This window comes from Triplophysa rosa, linkage group LG16 (assembly GCF_024868665.1).
Source record: "Triplophysa rosa linkage group LG16, Trosa_1v2, whole genome shotgun sequence".
NCBI classification, from domain to species: domain Eukaryota; kingdom Metazoa; phylum Chordata; class Actinopteri; order Cypriniformes; family Nemacheilidae; genus Triplophysa; species Triplophysa rosa.
In genome coordinates, this window is record NC_079905.1 from 14182257 (window position 1) to 14202210 (window position 19954).

The window sequence follows — 19954 nt, forward strand, 5'->3', positions numbered from 1 at the left end:
TCAATATATAATAACAATAAGACTTACAATTCTAGTCCAGTGTTTTTAACCAAATCAAACCTTAGGAAATTAAGGTTATCTCATAAAAAAATGTTTGTAACTTTTCCTACATGCAAATATTACTTATTTCATTTAACTTACTTAAATATTATTTATATTACTGTTTTGCTTGAACGTGAATATAAACTTGTTTTCTTTGCAGTATTTGAGATCTTAAAAAATACAGAGCATCTTTTCTGTTATTTTGACCTCTTTCTCCAGTTTTCATTTTCTGCAAATAAACGCAAATAGAAACAATATTTTTATTAAAAATTTGGTTGAAATATTGTTAGTAGTTCACAGAATGAAACAAAAATGATCACTTTACCTAAACACATACTGTACTTATAGAGAGCGAATTCAGAAAAACCGAAAATAATGTTGAAATTATTTCTGCATAATATATATATAGTAAAATAAATATTTTAAAAATATATATTTTTTTGCTAAACAACAATAAGAGGCAAGGATGAGCAGAATCTTGACAATGACGCTCATTTCAATTCTGTTCAAGTCTGCAGGTGCAGATTCTACGTGGGCCGGCCTGTGAGTCAATATAATCCACAACTACATACGTCTCTATGGGATGTTGTGTCATGGAAAGTCTGAGGCAGTCAGAGGTCATCAGTGCTTTGAGCTGGAGCTCCGGATCATTAATGCGAATGAACTTTAAGAGCGGAGCATGACCGGCACGCAAGTAGTTCCCTTGTTAGGCGAGGGAGTGCGTGTTGTTTACAGAACTGCGGTCAACAAAACAAGATGCACGGGGAGGTTTGTCTGTTGCCGTAGCAACAAATTAGCCATGCTCTCCATTTCTGGGCCTTTGGGGTAATTCAATTAGCTTCTGTGTGTTTACTCTAAAGCACGTGCAGTCACCTGAGAGATTGAGAAATGGACGAGTGAGTGAGAGAGAGAGAAAGAGAGAGACGGAGATAAGAACTTAGTTTGGGAAGACAGACAGAAATAGTAGAACAAAGATAAAAGCGATGGTGATCACAAATGAACCACAACCTTTATTGACCACCATCAAGGGCCGAAACTATCGGTTGTATAAATACATACATAAACGTCTGTGCAGACGATGAAAGCTTCAGTGTTACGCACACTTCAAGCGACCAAGGGAGCTTGTGAAAAGTTCTCTTAAGTGTCTGACAGCACATCGATTCGAAACCTTATTCAAATGAAACGCCACAGGAAACCTCTTCACCGTTCAGTGCTATGGAACCAGATGTGTCCTTCACTCACGCACACAGTGAATGGATTCAGAGTGATGTGCATTTTCTACAGCACACTTGAATGGCAGCGAGCCTTTGATCACACCTGCGCAGGAGGGAGTGGACGTGACTCTTGGCCTTTCTCTCTCTGCTTCTGCCTCTCTGTGCAACGAGGGATCGACTCCAGAGACACGTCGTCAAGGAGACACATGAAAGGCTCTTTACATACGCATTACGCACACCCACGCGCACATATGCGCATCACAGAGGTCTCCCACACAAGACTCGCAGCATGCGCGCTACATAACTGACTTTTAAAGGAACAGTTCACTCATAAATGTAAATTCTGTCATGATCATTCAACACAATCTCGCTATTTCTATTTCTATAATTCTATACTGTTTTACAAGCTGGCTAATTCGTATGAATTTGTACAATCTTAGTCGCATGTTTTAGTATGATTTGCTTTCACACCAGAGACGTTAGGTTTAGGGGCGGGATTAGGGGAGGGGCTTCCGTATTTTTTTTGTCCTGTTCACGTCGCACGGATTCATACGAATTAGCTAGCTTGTAAAGTAGTTACAAATTCCTGTAAGATCAGGTTGGATTTGTGTTGGTAACACAAAAGGAAATCCTCGTTAATAGCCGTCTATTCAGCATTTACATGCATGTAATTTACGATGCGATTTATTTTTCTTATCAATAAATTTATTAATGTGTTCCATGGAATCGAACCCATGACCTTTGCGCTGATAATGCAATGCTTTACCTGTATAATGAAAGTGGATGGGGACTGGTGTTATCAACATAAAAAATGACAACAAAAAAACACCAGGAAAGTGTTGCACATGAACACCAAAGAAAGAAGTCACGGGAGAAAAACTCTATTTATCAATGTGTTCTGTGGGATCGAATAACCTTTGCGCTGTTAATGAAATGCTTTACCAGTTGAGCTACACGAACACAAAGGATGAATTTTGTATAATGAAAGTGGATAGGGACTTGAGTTATCAGCATAAAAAAAGTATTATGAAAAAAGTATTATGGAAGTGTTCCACATAAACTCTAAAAAAAGAAATCACAGGTGAAAAACAACTCAAGGGTATGAGTTTTCATTTTTTGGTGAACCTTCTATCTCCCTCTATCTTCTATACCTCTCTCCATCATTTCTATAATCATGTGGTCCATTCTTCCCCTGGCCCTGTATCACTGTTATCTGGCTCTGAACACTAACAACCCAACAATGACTCATTAGCCGGTTGGAAAGACAGATTGGCATGGGGAGAGCAGTGCAACACTCATACCCAGCATGCCCAGCAGCGTTACATAGTGAAGCATTAACCCCATACTGTGCCCTGAGGAGAGAGCGATGGCTGCAGATTAACTTTATGCGCTTTACGCCTGCAGCAAAATGTGACGGCCGAATGCTGCCGAGCGTGTGAGAGCACAACACTTCAGTCAGAGCACAAGCGGTCGGCTCTTAGTTTGTGTGGGTGTGGAGTGTTTCTTAGCGTGTGCGAGTACATTGTACATTCCTGAATGATCTATCTATAACAGAGAGGACTCTCTTTCTCTTTCTGATAATGGACAACCGTGGGAGGAGAGAGGGCTGGAATTTAACGCACGCCAATCATAAACTCTGTTCTTTGTCCATTTCTTTCTTTCAAAATTTCTCTGTCATCCTGTCTTTGTGCCAAGTCTGAGGATGGAGCTATAAATAAAAGTGAGGGAGGAATCTGAGGTGGAATCACAATCAATTTGACTTACAATCTAAATGAGGTGATCTAAATGATCCAACGTGTTTAAATAAAACAAATAATACTAATAATAATTAGGGCGATTAATCGCATCCAGAATTAAAGTTTGTGTTTATATAACATTTGTCTGTGTACTGTCCGTATTCATTTTTAATTTAACAACACATACATAAACATACACGTATACATATTTAGGAAATATTTACATGTTTATTTATATTATAATATATATATATATATATATACAGTATATATATATAATTTTTGTATTTTACATTTTTCTTAAATATATGCATGTATGTACAAAATTAATATGCATAGTACATAGACATATATTATGTAAATACAAACTTTTATTCCGGATGAGATTAATCGCAATTAATCGTTTGACAGACATAATATTATCATCATTATTATTATTATTATATACAAAATAAATTTTTCTGTAAACTATTCCTTTAAGGGTAATGTATGCAGTTTTATAAATCAAAGGGCTCTGGAACAAAAAACATTTTTTAGACATGAATCGCAACCCATTAAGTTATAGTTGTTAAGATTAAGTTGTTGTTATTAAGTTATTAGTGTTAAATCAGATTTAATGCCAACTCACCACCCATATTAACACATCATCGCTGTCCTTCCGAAACCTCAGATTTTTTTTAAATAACTGGAAAACACAGTACTTTTTACGTTTACACATTTACATTTAGTCATTTAGCAGACGCTTTTATCCAAAGCGACTTACAGATGAGGGAAACAATGGAAGCAATTGGAACAACAAAAAGCATAAGTGCAATAAAAAACTGGTCTCATATAGCCTACCACAGTATACAGAGCTAATGTGTTTTTTATTTTGTTTGAAAGAGCAGAAAAGAAATAGAAGTCAGAACTGATCAGTCAGGTGTTGACGGAAGAGATGTGTTTTCAGATGATTCTTAAAGATGGCTACAGAATCTGCTGATCTTCTAGCAGCGGGCAGATCATTCCATAAACGTGGAACCGATCCAAAGAAGGTACGTGAGAGAGATCTTTTACCTTTTTGGGATGGCACCACAAGACGTCGTTCATTTGCAGAGCATAGGGATCTGCCGGGTATACAAGTCTGCATTAGCGAGTGAAGATACGTTTTTTTATACTGTGTTTTCAAAGTTGACAAGCACTTTGTAATACTATTTAATTGGTTAGACACATTTGAAAAAACCCAGTAACAAACATTAAGGGTAACTAATAATAATAATTTATGGCAAATAGATAAAAATCATGAAATATGGAGATACAAGGATAAGGAAGAACAGCAGCGATAAGTATGTGTGGTTTGATTCGGTTCGTCGGAAAAAGACGTACTTGAATATGAATCATGTAGAAAAGGCTTATGAAATGTAAAAAAATCCACCAATCCAATCGAAATATCTGTTTTAACAGAAAATTCAACCCTGGAGAAAAAATACGCTTGTCCAGTTATCTTTAAAACTTTGCCTTGATGCCACATGAATGAGTAAAACAACCATACTAATAAACATGTACAAACAGACACGACCTAGCCAAGGGACTCCGTCTGTCATTCTGAACTAAAACAAACACTGAATGACCTCAAAAGAAATAAAGAACTCAACTCTGAGGCGGTTTTTCATCCCATCAAAAAGCGCAGATAAAATGCACATAACTGCAGATGACTGAGTGCAGACGTGCGCTGGAGATAAAATGGCGCGTCTAAAATCGATTTCACGTGTCTACTAGTCCTTAGAGCAAACAATCAACAGTGCTTGGTGTCTTGCCCGAGCGCCATTCAGCATGTCGCGATCCCTTCATTCACAATTGCTCCCAAATCCTCTGCTATGTTAAGTGTGTATCAATGTGGGGATGAAAGTGCGCGTGTGTATGTGTGATGGATTACGCTGAAGCAAAGCAGCGCTAAACCGCTCTATTACCCGATAATCCCACGGGAGTGTGTACACACACTCTCAGAACACGCTGATGTGGTGACAAACACAGAGTGCAGATACACACTTGAGAGAAATAAAAGGCAGAACAACAAGCACGCAAATACTCAGCGAAGGGACAGGGGCCGTTTTTACACATGTAATCCATGATAAACCTCACTGAGATTCACTCATGACCCTTCACGACATAATCATTGATGGGAAAACTGCAAGTACACGCACTCATGCAAAGACACCCTAAACCGATGACACAATACTAAATGGATGTAAACACTTTCACTGTGTAAGAAAGATAACCTAAAGACTTATCGCCAGCGTTTTTCGGCGTTCACACACAAACGATTTTCACTGGCGATTAGCCAAGTGAATGTGTAAATTCACTCCCTGACATAGATTGCGCTTAATGAAAAACAGAAATACCCTGGTACACAAGGTGGCAGTGCGCAACTTTATGCTTCTGACACTCGCTTGGCACACAGAAGAATTCATCTTGCTTCCTCTTCGTCCATAGCTGTCTCGTTTCGTAAGGCTGCGTCCTCTAAAGGATGCGGTATACGGAGGACTCTCAATTTAGAATTAAACAAGACGTCCTTCGTAGGACATACTGGCAGATAAGGAAACAGGAAGTACCACGTTGCTATGACAACACGTTGCACTCGCACACCTGTCAAATTAATTAAAATGAATTCTACATGATTTAAAAGGTAAAAAGTAGGTTACTTTCTATCGTATATCATGCTCTAGTATTTCATAAACACATTTTTAAATGTTTTTACATTTACATTTAGTCATTTAGCAGACGCTTTTATCCAAAGCGACCTACAGATGAGGTAAACAATGGAAGCAATTGGAACAACATAAGGACAACAAAAAGCATAAGTGCAATAAAAAAAACTGGTCTCATATAGCCTACCACAGTATACAGAGCTACGTTTTTTTTTTACCTTTAATACCATACTTAAGTACATTAAAAAATCTGTCTTTTTTACTTTTAAAATTAAAACTACTTAATTAAAAGAAGATAGTGATTTAAATGTAAACACAGATTAAAATGTTAAAACAACACTATTTATTTATAAGATGTAGTGGAGTAAAAAGTATGATTTGCTTTATAATGTAAGAAAATACTTAGTACAAATTGTATAAATAATGCAATGAAAGTTCGCTTTGGATAAAAGGGCGTCTGCCAAATGCAAAATGTAAAATGTAATGTTGCCAAAATGATTTTAAAAGGCACGCTTAAGCCCCGTTGCACCAAGGATAGTAACAATAACTACACGTGTAAAGTTATACGTGAATTAGCTAAGTATAGTTAGTAATTACAGAATTATAACAGGATTTATAAAAGTATTAAAAATTGTTCTTAATTAAGAGAATAGAAAAGTCCATAGCGCAACTACTGCATATAAAAAAGTGCTGGTTATTTTCAGTGTTTTGTGCAAGTTATGAAAATGTACTGAAGATATCAGATTAAGTTCTGTTGTAGCGAGGAAGGCGGGACGAGAGCCGTGGGGCAGGAAGGCGGGGCCGGTGGCGTGAGTGATAATGAGTATCAGCTGTACGCGCACCGGTCCCGCATGCCTCACGGGGGAGCTTGGGAGCATAAGAGGACGAGCGACGGGACTGCCGACGAGAGAGGACCGGGCCTGGAAATGTTAAGTTTTGTTTATGTTCGTGTGGCCGGCAGCGTCTGTGAGGGGCTGCCGGCCTGTTTTACTGCTGTTTATTGTTTATTTATTTTTGATTAAAGTGTTTGAATGTTCGCCGGTTCCCACCTCCTTCCTTCCGTTTTATTGAGCTTTATTACATTGGTGCCGAAACCCGGGAGGAAGGAGGGACATGCTGTCGAAGAGCCCTCGTCGCCGAGGGGCATTGCGGTGCTGAGGAGTTCGGGCAGCGCGGACGAGGGACGTCCGCCAGCGGCTGCCCGAGGCGGTGGTGCTGGAGCAAGAGGAATCAGCTGGGACGAGGACCTCGCTGCCGTGCTCCTGGGCCGAGGTGGGGTGGCGGCCATAGAGGAGGGAGCGGAGGAGTTCGGGCCGTTTGCCGTGGGCCGGAGCCTGCTGCCGTCCACCGAGGAAAAGGGGGGAAAAAAAAAAAAAATAAAAAAAAAAAAAAAGCAGGGAATGGAAAACTCGCTGCCGGCTACCCTCAGCCAAAGAAGCCACCGCCAAGCAAGCGGAGGAGGAGCGGGCCGTCCCCCCGATGTCCAGCACCACCGCATCAGCACCGCGAGGAAGAGCCTCTCGGCTGGCTGAGGACCGAACGACAGCAGTGTCAGGGGAACCGACATATTTTTTTTCTCTCGTTTCGTCGTGGCTCGCCGCTATTTCTCCGTAAGTTGTGTATCCTGCTGTAGGGCGTATGGGGTATTGATTAACAAAGTCGGGACGGACCTACAACGACGCGCTGTTTGGGAATCGCTGCGTCACGGTCCCGACCTCCGGGGATCGGCATGGGACGCGACATAGAAAGACGGCCCCATGTGTTTGTTTTGATCGTGTTATGTTTATTTTGATTAGCTTGAATGTCGCCACGCCTCCTCTTGTTATTGACGTACATTAATTAAAGTAATCATTTACCTTACAATATTACTGTCTCAGAATTGTAATACGTTACATGACTCCTGTATTACTTTTGAGTTACTTTCACCAAAATAACTACAGAAGTAGAACTTAACATTCTAAAATAAGTCTTTGATTTTTGTATTTTCAAAATACAAAATACTTTTTGCCAATCAACCTCTTTAGACTGCTGATTTCTTGAATTAACTAGGCTATACACAAATAAATACAAAAAAATACTAGATTAAATGCATTTAAATCAAAATACTATTACAAAATAATAGTATTTTGTATTTCAAATGGATGTATTTGAAACACTGCCCATCCATGCAGTCTAATAAGGAGGTTGATTGGCAAAAAGTATTTTAGTTTGAAAATACAAAAATACTAAGATTAAACACATTTAAATACAAAATACAATTTAATTTTTTTCAAAGGTATTTAAATACAAAATAGTCCCATCCCATCACTGAACTAGATTATATAGAATTCTAGCTAGTCATCATGTAAACGTTAGCTTACCTTGTCATTGCTGCTGGTCACAGGGATCTTGCTAACTAGCTTCCTGAAAGCAGCCCAATGACCCCTCAAAACCCGCCCAAAAGGAATGAAAACCAGCCCAATTATTTTCCGGTGTCAAATCAAAGTTAACAACTGCCAAAAGACGTTTATATTGCTATATTTACTTATCTGAATGGTTTCCTAGGTATTGTATATATTTTTTGTTCTGATGAACTCAAAATATGTTTTGGGGGATTTAGGAAAGCAAACAATTCTGGGTCACCTTTGACTACCATTATTTATTTTTCTGCTATGGTAGTCAATGACGCCAAAGAATTTTCAGTTGCTAACATTCTACCAAATATCTTTGTGTTCAACCGAACAAAGACATTTATACAGGTTTGGAACAACTAGAGGGTGAGTAATCCATAACAGAATTTTCGTTTTTGGGTGGAGTGTCCCTTTAAAAAAGATCTATGTGTGCTCGAGGCCACGCACAGAAATGGACGAGAAACGTGTTTTCTCTTCGTAAGACATGCAAAAAATTGCTTAGGAAATAAGCTTGGTTAAATTTATTGCATATGTATAATGTGTACAAGCACGCCAATGTTTTAGTTGTTCTAGACTGCGTATAGCTGCTCAAAAGTGATATTAGACAGCCGGAAGAATCAACTGTTGTACACTCACGAGTGGTATCTTTTATTGTGCAACGTGACATGCACCTTACGAAACATTGGTAAAAACATAATTAGGATGCATTGTCTTAATACCACCGCTATATTTTCCTCTTTGGTTGAGCTGAGCACCCGTGTCCCTCCCTATATTGTAGCCTGCCTGTCAGACACTCGTTCCCCACACTTTAGAGAACGGGCCGGTCCTGGAGTTGCCAGGTATTCATCTGAGTATGAATACACATTAAGAATCTCATCAATTAACATTTATCCTTAGAATATAAATAAACATTTTGGCAGCCGCAGTTCATTATGAAAGTAGCCCAAAAACCCGTGGCTCCATAATTTTTCCCGCAACTGCATTTTCAGAATAGCCCAATTGTGCGGGAAAACCGTGACCCTGGCAACACTGGCGCTATAGGTCTTACAGCGAACCGGGCGGGGCCAATAGCCTCGAACCTCGAGCTCAGAGGCTAAAATCATGCCGCGTTACAATACAAAATACAAAGTTGCACCAGCCAGAGGGAGATGAATGACACCACACGCGTCTATTCACGAACAGGAAATAGAATTTACTTGTGGGATTTTTGATTGTTAATGTCTCGCGGGCGAAAAGTTTGTTGTAACGCAAGCATTACTGAAAATTGATTAGTAATGCCTTACACTACTACGTTACAGCAAAAAGTAATACGTTACTGTAATGCATTACTTTTGTAACGCATTACTCCCAACACTGGTTATTTTCAACCCAGCTTTGGGTCAAAAAGGGGTGAACACAATCTTTGGGTTGTAAAATAACCTATGGCGGGTTGTTTCAAGAGAAATGCTGGGTTGTTTTAAGACATTGTTGAGTCAAATATAAATCATTTGATGGGTAAATTCAACACAACGGTTTGGGTTTGTCCCTTCTTGACCCAACGGTGAGTTGAAAATAGCATTTTTAAGACTGTAACAATATGTGGCTATCACTTTTAGGGCAATTTTTTCCAGCTGATGAATGATAAAATATCAAAATGCATTATATTTAAAGTGCTCAGACATTTGTGCGGATGCTATTATAGTTTAAATATGTTATAAATAGAATACGATTCAAATGACATAATAAGCAAAAACAAATGCAATTATTTATTAAACTAAAACAAAAAATTCAAAACAATCATTTCTTCATGTTGATGTTGAACGTACATGTTTGTCAACCAACCCCACTGCAGATGATAACACCTTTATTTAAGCCGTGCCTCGGGCCTTTAACCAAACCATACATAAACACCTTTTCAATTTTGTGTTTAGGAAAACAATGTATAGGGAATGTACACACAGCTGGAGGCTGTAACGCTGTGAGAGTTCTCTGCTTCAATGCTCCTCTACACAGTGTGAAACAACTCCTCACACCTTAACACTGCATGACACTGAAATGCAAACCATACTGATGTGAAGATCAACTTACTGCTGCATTACGCAGAACCCAGAAATACAGAGCATCACAGCTCAATAAGTGAACCTCAGATGAACATACAGTACACAAATTGGCACCAAGGTAAAATGTGACGGCCCGTTCAAAGCTTTTCACACAAGGTAAATCATGCAAGTCTTTATGTACCTGAGAGAAAAGGGCATTGTAAGAAAATGGGATGACTGTGTTCGGTGTGGCCTCATTTGGTGCTGCAATGCTGGCCAAACAAATAGACGCAAGGACACTGCTGTGATCCTTAACCACAGAAAGACTCATGTTTTGTGCAAACCAAATTTGGGACAAAACCAATAACTTACAATCAGTGTTGGGAAGTTACTCTGGAAATGTAATTAAGTTACTGATTACTCCTTTTAAAAGTAATCAAGTTACTGGTCTGATGACTTTATTTCAAAAGTAATTAGTTACACTACTCGTTACATTACTACCCCCCACCCCTCAAAAACACAAAATAACTTCTTTAGCCTTCAAGACTAAACTTTATTGGGAAGTGCATACTCTACTCTATCTCGTCTTTAATTATTTTAATACATTCTTTCTGCTTATTCCATACTAAAGCCTGTCATAAATAATAATAATAATTAAACTCTGTGACATTTTAACTTAAAACATTTTTTCGTATGCTAACTAGTATTTCTAAACCTGCATACTCCATAATGTAAAAAGTGTCTCCTTAGTTTCTTATAACTTGTATATCTTAACTAGTGCTTCTGCATATTTCTATGATGATTTCTTCGTCATTTAACAAATATAACAGCGTTAGATCAGCAAAAACTAGTCTGACAAAACATAACATGTTGCTAATAGCAGCCTGGCACTCGACAGTAGAAGTTGATTCATTGCTCTCCGTGCCCGGTGACGTTACTTTCTCCAGAAGTTTAACCATGCTGTACTGCCCTTTCAGGTTGTTTTTCGAGGGAGAGAGGGTTTTGCTTACCTCCACATGACCGACAACACACAACAATGTTCTTGCCTTTGACAGAAATAAACTCAAAATAATGATTGTATTTCCAGCTACAGAACGCATACGTTTCTCTCTCCATGCTGAGTTTGTTTTCGCTGGTAGTACCAAAGATTGTCTTGTGATAGGCGCGTTTCAGTTTGATGACGTCGCGGGTGCGACAGGCAGGCATTCAGACTTTGAAAAAGCTATTTCGCTTCTTACAATTTAAATTATAAAACGATACAACTGCAACGATGTAACGCAGCTGTAACGTATAGTTACCTGGGCTTGGAACTATAATCGAATTACTATTTTAGGAATTATAATAGGGGTGTAACGATACTTCGTATTATGATATTTTGCGATGCAAAAATGTTACGATGCGCATCGTAGAGAGATGGGGATATTTTACGATATGTTTAATTCTATTTGTTCAGCGGTCAAGACGCTACCTACTCTGCGCCAGCGCGTCACGTGTGCTTATCTCACATATGCGGTAGAGAGAGAAGCACAAGACACAATCTGTGTCTCCAAGTGGTTTACAAAACGTCATATTTTCCTTCACAATCGCCGTTAAAACACAGCAAACTTGAAGCGTGACTGCAGGCGAGTCACCCCGAAACTCAACATTTTTAAATGCCAATGTTAATTTATCCGCTAACGTGAGCTGCTGCATAATGTGATATGCAACATAAAGTAAGCCAAAAGAAACCAGCGCTGTTCCGATCAGAGAAGCGATGAAGTGAGTCGTAACTGTATATTAAAAGATCGAATGACATGCTAAAAACAAGTATGTGTTTTGCATGATTGAAGAAATGTAATACAGTTTATGTAATATGTCTTTTTGAAAGATTTTTCTCATTCATTACTGTCTCAAGCAAAGACCACGCAGCTTCAAGGAGACACGAGCCAATAGCGCTTGAGCGTGAGCTCTGTCAGAGCGTTTCATTGGTTGAATGTACTGAATGAACACGCCCTTCACTGAACGAACGAGTCAATTGAGTCAAAATGAGACTGAATGAACTGCTACATGTCGTTCATGGTCTAATATTCTCTGTGTTACAACAATGCATATCCAGTAGTTACTCAACTTTTCTGAAAAATAAAGGTAATGACCTGGTTTCATTGAATTCTAAGGTAAAGTAAATTATGTAGAAACAGTTAAATCTTTGTATGGAACATTTAATTACACCAATTAAATGAGTTAATCCAGATAGATTTTAGTAGACTAATATAATGTAGATTTCGTTGACTAAAAATAGACTAAAACTATGATAAATTGGGATGACTAAAACTAAATTGCATTTTAGTCAAAAGACTATGACTAAAACTAAATCAAAATTTGCTGTCAAAATTGACACTGATCTTAATTCTAATTTCAGTTAAGCCTTAAAATGTTAACATTCTTTATTAAGTTGTATGTGCAACAAAATAATTTACTGAAAATGTTAATATTTTGAAAATAAATGTTATTTGAATTTCAGTTTCATTTTTGAATTTTGTTCAAAATATCGAGATGTGTCTCGTATCGTGAACCCAGCATCTAGATATGTACCGAATCGTGAGCTGAGTGTATCGTTACATCCCTAAATTATAACGCGTTAAATTACTCCTTTACCAAAAAAATAATCAAACTACAGTACTGCCCAACACTGCTTACAATGGCCTCAAAAAGCATTTGGACACACTTTAGCCAAGTAAATGCATTTGGAACAACAAAAAATGTGTCATCTGTACACAAATGATAATTCGCCTTTTCTCAGAATTCATCTCAGTTCAAAGTCAGTTCCCCTCATGTTCACGAGGATGTTCTGACAGAGTAACTACAGGTGTAGTTCATCACATTGTCGACACACTCCACTTAGTTTGACAACCAGAAAATGTGTACTTTTTTGTTACAATTTTTATTTCACAACCAGGATTTTTTTTAATAAGACGCTGTCAGATAAAACTAATGTCACTTCTTGTCAGTGCTCTCTTTAGCAATACTGTGATCATTTGATTCATGGCGAATTAAACTTTTATAGAACGCTGAGGTAAAACAGACAGTGAGAAACCAGTGGGCTGACACGGCCCCCACACGGACCACCTCTACAGTAAACAGCACAAAACATGATAGCATGAGAACCACATGAGCTAGAAGAAAGATCGAAGGACAGAATTTATTAAATGGATAAATGTAGCCTGAACTACACCACAATGAAAATCCTGCGGATGTCGCAGGTGTTTTTGAGGGTCGCATGAACATACAAACTTGGCAACACTTTACAGTAAGGTTGTATTTGTTAACAAAACTTATACAGCATTTTGTTAAAGCCACACTATAGAACTTTTGCTCATGGCTCCTCCGTGTGGTTGATAAGCGCAATTGTCTGTTACCTGTGTCGTAAATAATATCGCTGTATAAGCTTTCCCATGGGCAGTGCAATACACGTGAATTTGTTGACTAAACTGATGAAACCGGCAAATGCAGTAACGTCGTTTGGAAACCATTTCGCACTCTTCCGCAGGCAGGGGATGGGCGGGGCTGTGTGAACCAACCCGAACACAGAATTTACGGAGTGTGGTTGTAGCCGCTATGAGGCTGCTCAGGTAGCAGCGGGAGTAGAATTCGTCCAGTTACAAGTTGTTCTACCACTGAAATAATTTTAGATAATTTATTTTATGGTCGAAAAAACTACAAAGTGTTGCTTTAATATTCATTTTAGCATTTACTAAAACATTTTCTAAAATAAAAAGTTGTACAGTGAACAAACATGAAGAATTGTTTTGGCCTTAAAGGAGCAATGCGGAGATTTTAGTGGCATCTAGTGGTGAGGTTGTGAACTGCTACCAACGGCTCACTCCTCCCCTCCCTTTCGAAGCACTACGGTGACACAGAACTATGATGTCGTCACGTTTTCACTTCTTTGCTTTAGGAGATAATGTATTTACGAAACTCATTCTGTAGAGCAGTTTGTCCATTTAGGGCTACTGTAGAAATGATGAATTACATGCAAGAGGACCCGCGGTGTATGTATATAGAAATAACTAATTCTAAGGTAATAAAAACATAACGCTTCATTATGTAAGGTCTTCATACACCTCTGAAGACATGGTTATGTATATTATATTGCAATTCTGTCAATAGATCCTCCAAAAAATTACACACTGGACCTTTAAGAAATATTAACAAACATCAATAAATGCTGAAAAACTTGCTCATTGTTAGTTCATGTTAGCTAATGCTTTAACTACTGTTAACAAATACAACCTTATTGTAAAGTGTTACCCAAAACTTTTCATTCTTGGAGCTGATAAAACACATTTAATGTTATTTGACCTAAGTTCTTTTTACGCTATCTTTCGTCCCTGCCATTTCTTAAACATGTGGACTGTGAAGCATGATATTAACTATTATTCATTGTTCGTAATCTGTTAAACAAACTCTAACAAAGATCAACTGTACACTCGATAGTTCAAATTCGGCTGTGCCAATTGGTGAACCGGGAATGAATGGAAGAATAAAGCGCAACATTTCTCAGAATATTAGTTTGCCATCTCACAGTGATTCTCTTCTCCTTGACCCTGTTTTTAAAGGAACTGATGTTGAAAATAACCTCAGTGAACTTGTGTTATGTTGAACAGTAAGCAGGCTGTCAGTTTTATGCAGAGGAAGATTCGTGTAACGGTTCACCTCGTCTGACTTGTGTGTCTGCATGTAGCGTCCCACCCTTGACCTCAAGGTCAATCTAAGTTCTACAGCACGCCCGCACCGGGGTCATCAGGTCACCTTTCACATGCAGCAACAAATCTCTCGCCTCTTGTTTGGAGGTATAATATAACATATAATTGGTTTTCTAAGAACAAGCTGAAACCATCCGGGCTCCAGTAGCCACTATCAGTCTGGGTGAGGCTTAATGTAATATGTAACTAAAGAGCTGTAAGATAACATCAGCATTTACGTCTACTGGGGTGGAATGTTAATCCTCTCGAATACAAAAGTAAAACTGTTTATTTGAATAAAGGATCAAATGCATTTATTAATGGAAAGTAACATCTTAAAGCACCAGGTTCACAGTAGCTATAGGAGACAAAACTCCACTATCATATTTGACCTGTTTTTCTGTTTTGTGCAAACAAATACATGAATATAGATGTGCAGCCAGAAAGTTGCTATATAATACAGACTTTAACAAAGACATGTAACAGATGCTGTCAGATGCTGTCTAAGTGTGATTTAGTTTACACAGCAGCTAACAAGTTTATACACATCTCCAAAACTGGAGAAGATCTTGCGTCCCAATGTGTGGCACTTGTGTACTACATACAAATTTGTGTACACGATCAAGTGCTTGCAGTGTTCACTGCTGCCTACACACTCAATGGGGGACCTCTATAAAAGACCCCTTCACACACAATATGTTTGTTTGTCTGCAATGCTCTGCATGCGTATCTAACACAGCCAGATGCTCAAATCTTTGGGAATTTGAGTTTTATGAGAATCAAACATTTAAGTATCAAATACAATATATATAAGCATATATTTTCATATAATGTACTTTCTATTAATTAAAAAAAAAAAAAACTTTGTAAGAACACAAAAAACTAAATACATTTTTTACAAACCTTTATAAGAAGTTTACACAAGTGTGCTGTTTTTATACTTCTTTTAAACAACAACAAAAAATCTTAAAATTTAGTGTACCTCTATGTATGTATTTATGTATCCGAAATACTTTGTCATTTCATAAATATACTTAAAATTACACTGCAGTACATTTCACTTCACATACTGACAGAAGTCTTAGTATATTTGCTTAAATTTGTGCTCAATCTTTCAAAAGAGATGAATTTAAAAGTATATAGTAATATAGTCTAATAGTATATAGTAGTATAGGTAGGCCTTTTCCAAGTGTACTTGGCTATTAGTTGTGTAAAGAAAACGTACAGATACACTTGCAGTATAAAACGACTAAATTAGTAGTTTACTAGGAGTATAGCCTACCCACGTAAATTAAAACTGGTATTAAACTAGTAAACTTCTAGTACACACAAAAATCGTAGTTGTAAACTTGTTTCCAGTACTCAAGTTTAGTAGTGTTAGAGCATGGCGCTAGCAACGCCAAGGTCATGGGTTCGATCCCAGGGGATTGCACATACTCAGATACAATGTGTAGTATAATGCAATGTAAGTCGCTTTGGATAAAAGCGTCTGCCAAATGCGTAAATGTTTATGTACTACAACACTTGTTCCAAACCTGCATGAATTTCTTTGTTGGGTTGAACACAGAGAAAGATATTTGGAAGAATGCTTGTAACCAAACAGTTCTTGGCCACCATTGACTACCATAGTAGGAAAAATTTAAACCGTGGTCAAAGGTGCCCTAGAACGGTTTGCTTTCCCAAATTCTTCGAAATATCTTATTTTGTGTTCAACAGAACAAAAAATGATACAATTACAGGTTTGGAACAACCGGAGGGTGAGTAAACGCTGACAGAATTTACATTTTGGGTGAACTGTCCCTTTAANCAAACAGTTCTTGGCCACCATTGACTACCATAGTAGGAAAAATTTAAACAGTGGTCAAAGGTGCCCTAGAACGGTTTGCTTTCCCAAATTCTTCGAAATATCTTATTTTGTGTTCAACAGAACAAAAAATGATACAATTACAGGTTTGGAACAACCGGAGGGTGAGTAAACGCTGACAGAATTTACATTTTGGGTGAACTGTCCCTTTAAGTATATCTGCTATACTCTGGTCTTTCCCCCACACCACCTTTGTGTCTCTCTGTCTCTCGTACTTCTAATTGGAAACCTATGGAATGGGGAAACCAATAACACCAAAAGCCCTTCCCACAGTACGCAGAGGGCACATTAGTCCAAGTCGATCCAGTAACTAACAACAAATGTGTTGAGACAAATATTCATTTGTAACACTGTAACACTGGAGAGCAAAGGAACGACGGCCTTCCATTTAAAACGCTGTACCCCTAGAAGACCGGAATAATTAGACGTCTGATACGTGCAAACTGAGAGAGAAAAGCGTCCTCTTAGAGAGAGAACAGGTGCAGGCAGACCTTTGTAGACGGGTGAAAACGTAGACGTGTGATTGTGAGGCGCTTTTGTGTTTCGCTAGTAATTTATTTATTCTCTCTCTCTTTCTAGAAAGCGCTCCGCTGAGATGGTGGTGTGAAAGGACACAGTTATAAGTGCCGAGCGGGAGAGGGACTCGGGCACAATGGAATGTCACTACTACTCCTGCCAAGAACTCTTTTCCCATGCGCCGGGAAGCCAAGACTTCCCCCAGCAGCCAAGAATAGCGCTGCTGTCCTCACTCACTCACTGAAGTCTCTCACACACACACACACACACACACACAAGACAAACACAACGCTGTGGCTTTTGCAGCACTAACATACCAGAACTTCAATAGTATGATACTTTCAGGATGCACCGCTGAAGAAATGACTTGAAGCAGGAAGTCATCTGGTATTCAGAAGATCACAGACAACCAGTTGAATGCGTTCAGCATGCCGCACTTTGATCTTTTAGATAATGACATCCAACACTTCTATGGACATCAATGCATTACACAGCGCTAAGACATGCATTTCTTCAAAAAGATCCATTTGTCCGAGCTAACTTAAGGGTGCGTGTTAAAGAATTTGCCTTTTGAGAAACTAAGCAAAACAGGAATGTAAAGACCGTGTTGAGATGTGGCCGATAGCGGGGGTGTGATGTATTGCTATGCTTCACCACGCACACTAAGAGGCCAGTGACCTTTTACTGGTGGAGAGCTTTTACTCTAAAAGCCCATGATTGGTTAAAGGAGCCATTGGCACAATTGAGCCGTCTACGCTGAAAAACAGAGTGTGTGACAGAGTGAAAGAGAGAGAGAGACTCGGCTCATGAAGTACTCGTTTTTAAAAGCCTGCATTAATTCTTCTCAAAACGAGCTCATATCAAGCCTTTGACAGGCCTGCCTTCCATAAACCTCAAAGAAACGTTATGATGTGAAATGAATGAAATCCTGCACATTTCTAGGTCACTCATCAGAAGAGAAAACTTGCAAATATCTTTTTGTACAAAATATCAGATATTACTGCTCACATTAAAGTAAGATGCAAATATTTGGAACATTTTAAAACATACTAAGATAACATGCATGGATCATGCCAACCCAAGGGCATCATGTCATATTTAAATGGTAAGACATTTAGAAATTTAATTTTGACTTGATATAAACCTTTAATTTATTTATTAATTTTAATTAATGTAATTTTTACATTTAAATTCATTTGAATTACTTTTAATTTATTTGAATTAGTTAAACTATAATATATTAAAATATTTCATTTAAAGCTGCAATTTATTTTTGTAATTTTTTCTGCAATAACTTTTGCATCTATATTGTTGGGTTTGCTTAAAAAAAATTGCAGGTTACTTAACATTTACTTTTCTTTATGCAGATTAAAGTTCAATGACATCATGTTGACATTTCCCACAAAATCCGTTCAATTCAATTTATAAAGCATTATTATAAACTGTTGTGAATCAAGGTAAGGTAAGGAGACTGTTTTAAACACATATTTTATTTGGTCAATTACTGGCTTTTGTTTATTTTAAACCACAGCTTAAAATTAGTAATATCATTTATGCAGAAGGCAGACATTTTTATAGAAAATAAGAATAACCAGTAGGGGGCGCTCATGGGGTTTCTTCACAGAAGACAGGAACTAATAAACGGTATCCAAACACACATAAAATTGAATTAAGCATACGAGCCTTGAAAGGAATTTCCCTTCTTGACTTCTCGATCATAAACAACAGTAAACTAGAGTTTGGTATTTGTAATGTAATTCTTTTCCACTGTGGAGAAGATAAAACTCCTGTCAATACACGCCACGGCAATCCTATGCGTTAAAGTACGCATGCAGCCGTATTTAATGAATAAATATGACCGATTAAACCCGTGAGGTCCCAGATGGTTTCCGAGTGGCTCATCGGATTAAACTAGTTAGCTTTTCCCTGATCTGTTTTATGTGAAAGTGTGCCTTTCAGACCCAGCTGTGTTGTTTGGTAAACACAACTCTGTTGCTAGGCAGACCTGCATTATTGCTCCACCAATCAGTGTTTGAGTTGACGGGTGAGTAGGACACAGCTTGAGCGAGTTATTTTTACGATTGGGCTGCTGCAGATAATGTCACTTCACGAGTGGTAAAATGCGTTTGAATTAAAGGTCACGGCTATCAGAAGCTGTACATTGCATTTACTGCTCTTTTATTTTTAAGTTTTAGACATTTGAGATCTCTTCTGAAACTCTCGAATAGACACTTGTGGCATCTGTTTCTTAGGGTCTATTTGCTCTAATACCAGTGCTGTCTACAAACAATTGACACATCAAAGAGATCCCAGTACAGTATATCTCATTGTGATCTCAGTTTTCTTTCCTGTGGGTGAGTGTGACGTCGTCATACCTCATTCAGCTCGGCCCTCTGGTGTTCAGTGTGTGTTGCAGCCCATTGAGGTGGTTACAAATCCAACACTGCTGTAGTCTCGGCGCAGGCCTCCAGCAACGCCTGAGGACACACACAAACACACAAACACATTACTCAACAATACAGATCCGGCAGCATGTACAGCCACAGACAGGATGCAGATTCCCAACCTCGTGGAGCGAAGACATGATCCACGTGAATTTGAATGAAAACGCCCCGGCGAGCAACACAGGTGCATTGACCCTATTGCTACTCTGTCACCTCGCTGCGCTCTCCCTTCAGGCACACACGACACAGAACAGACCGCTATGGAAACCGTGTAACAAGACAACACAGAGAAGGTGTGGTTGTGTAGTAAGTGTGCTCTTGAAAG

At 38.4% G+C, this 19954-nt stretch overlaps 1 protein-coding gene across 1 annotated transcript in view; it reads right to left on the reverse strand.

Moving 5' to 3' along the window:
• The window catches only part of atxn1a (ataxin 1a), a 77080-nt gene that overhangs the window by 18938 nt on the left and 38188 nt on the right, over positions 1 to 19954 (reverse strand). Inside the window, exon 2 of the mRNA XM_057354360.1 lies at positions 19561 to 19662. The gene's annotated coding sequence lies outside the window, so the exon portion shown is untranslated. The remainder of the gene's footprint in view (positions 1 to 19560; positions 19663 to 19954) is intronic.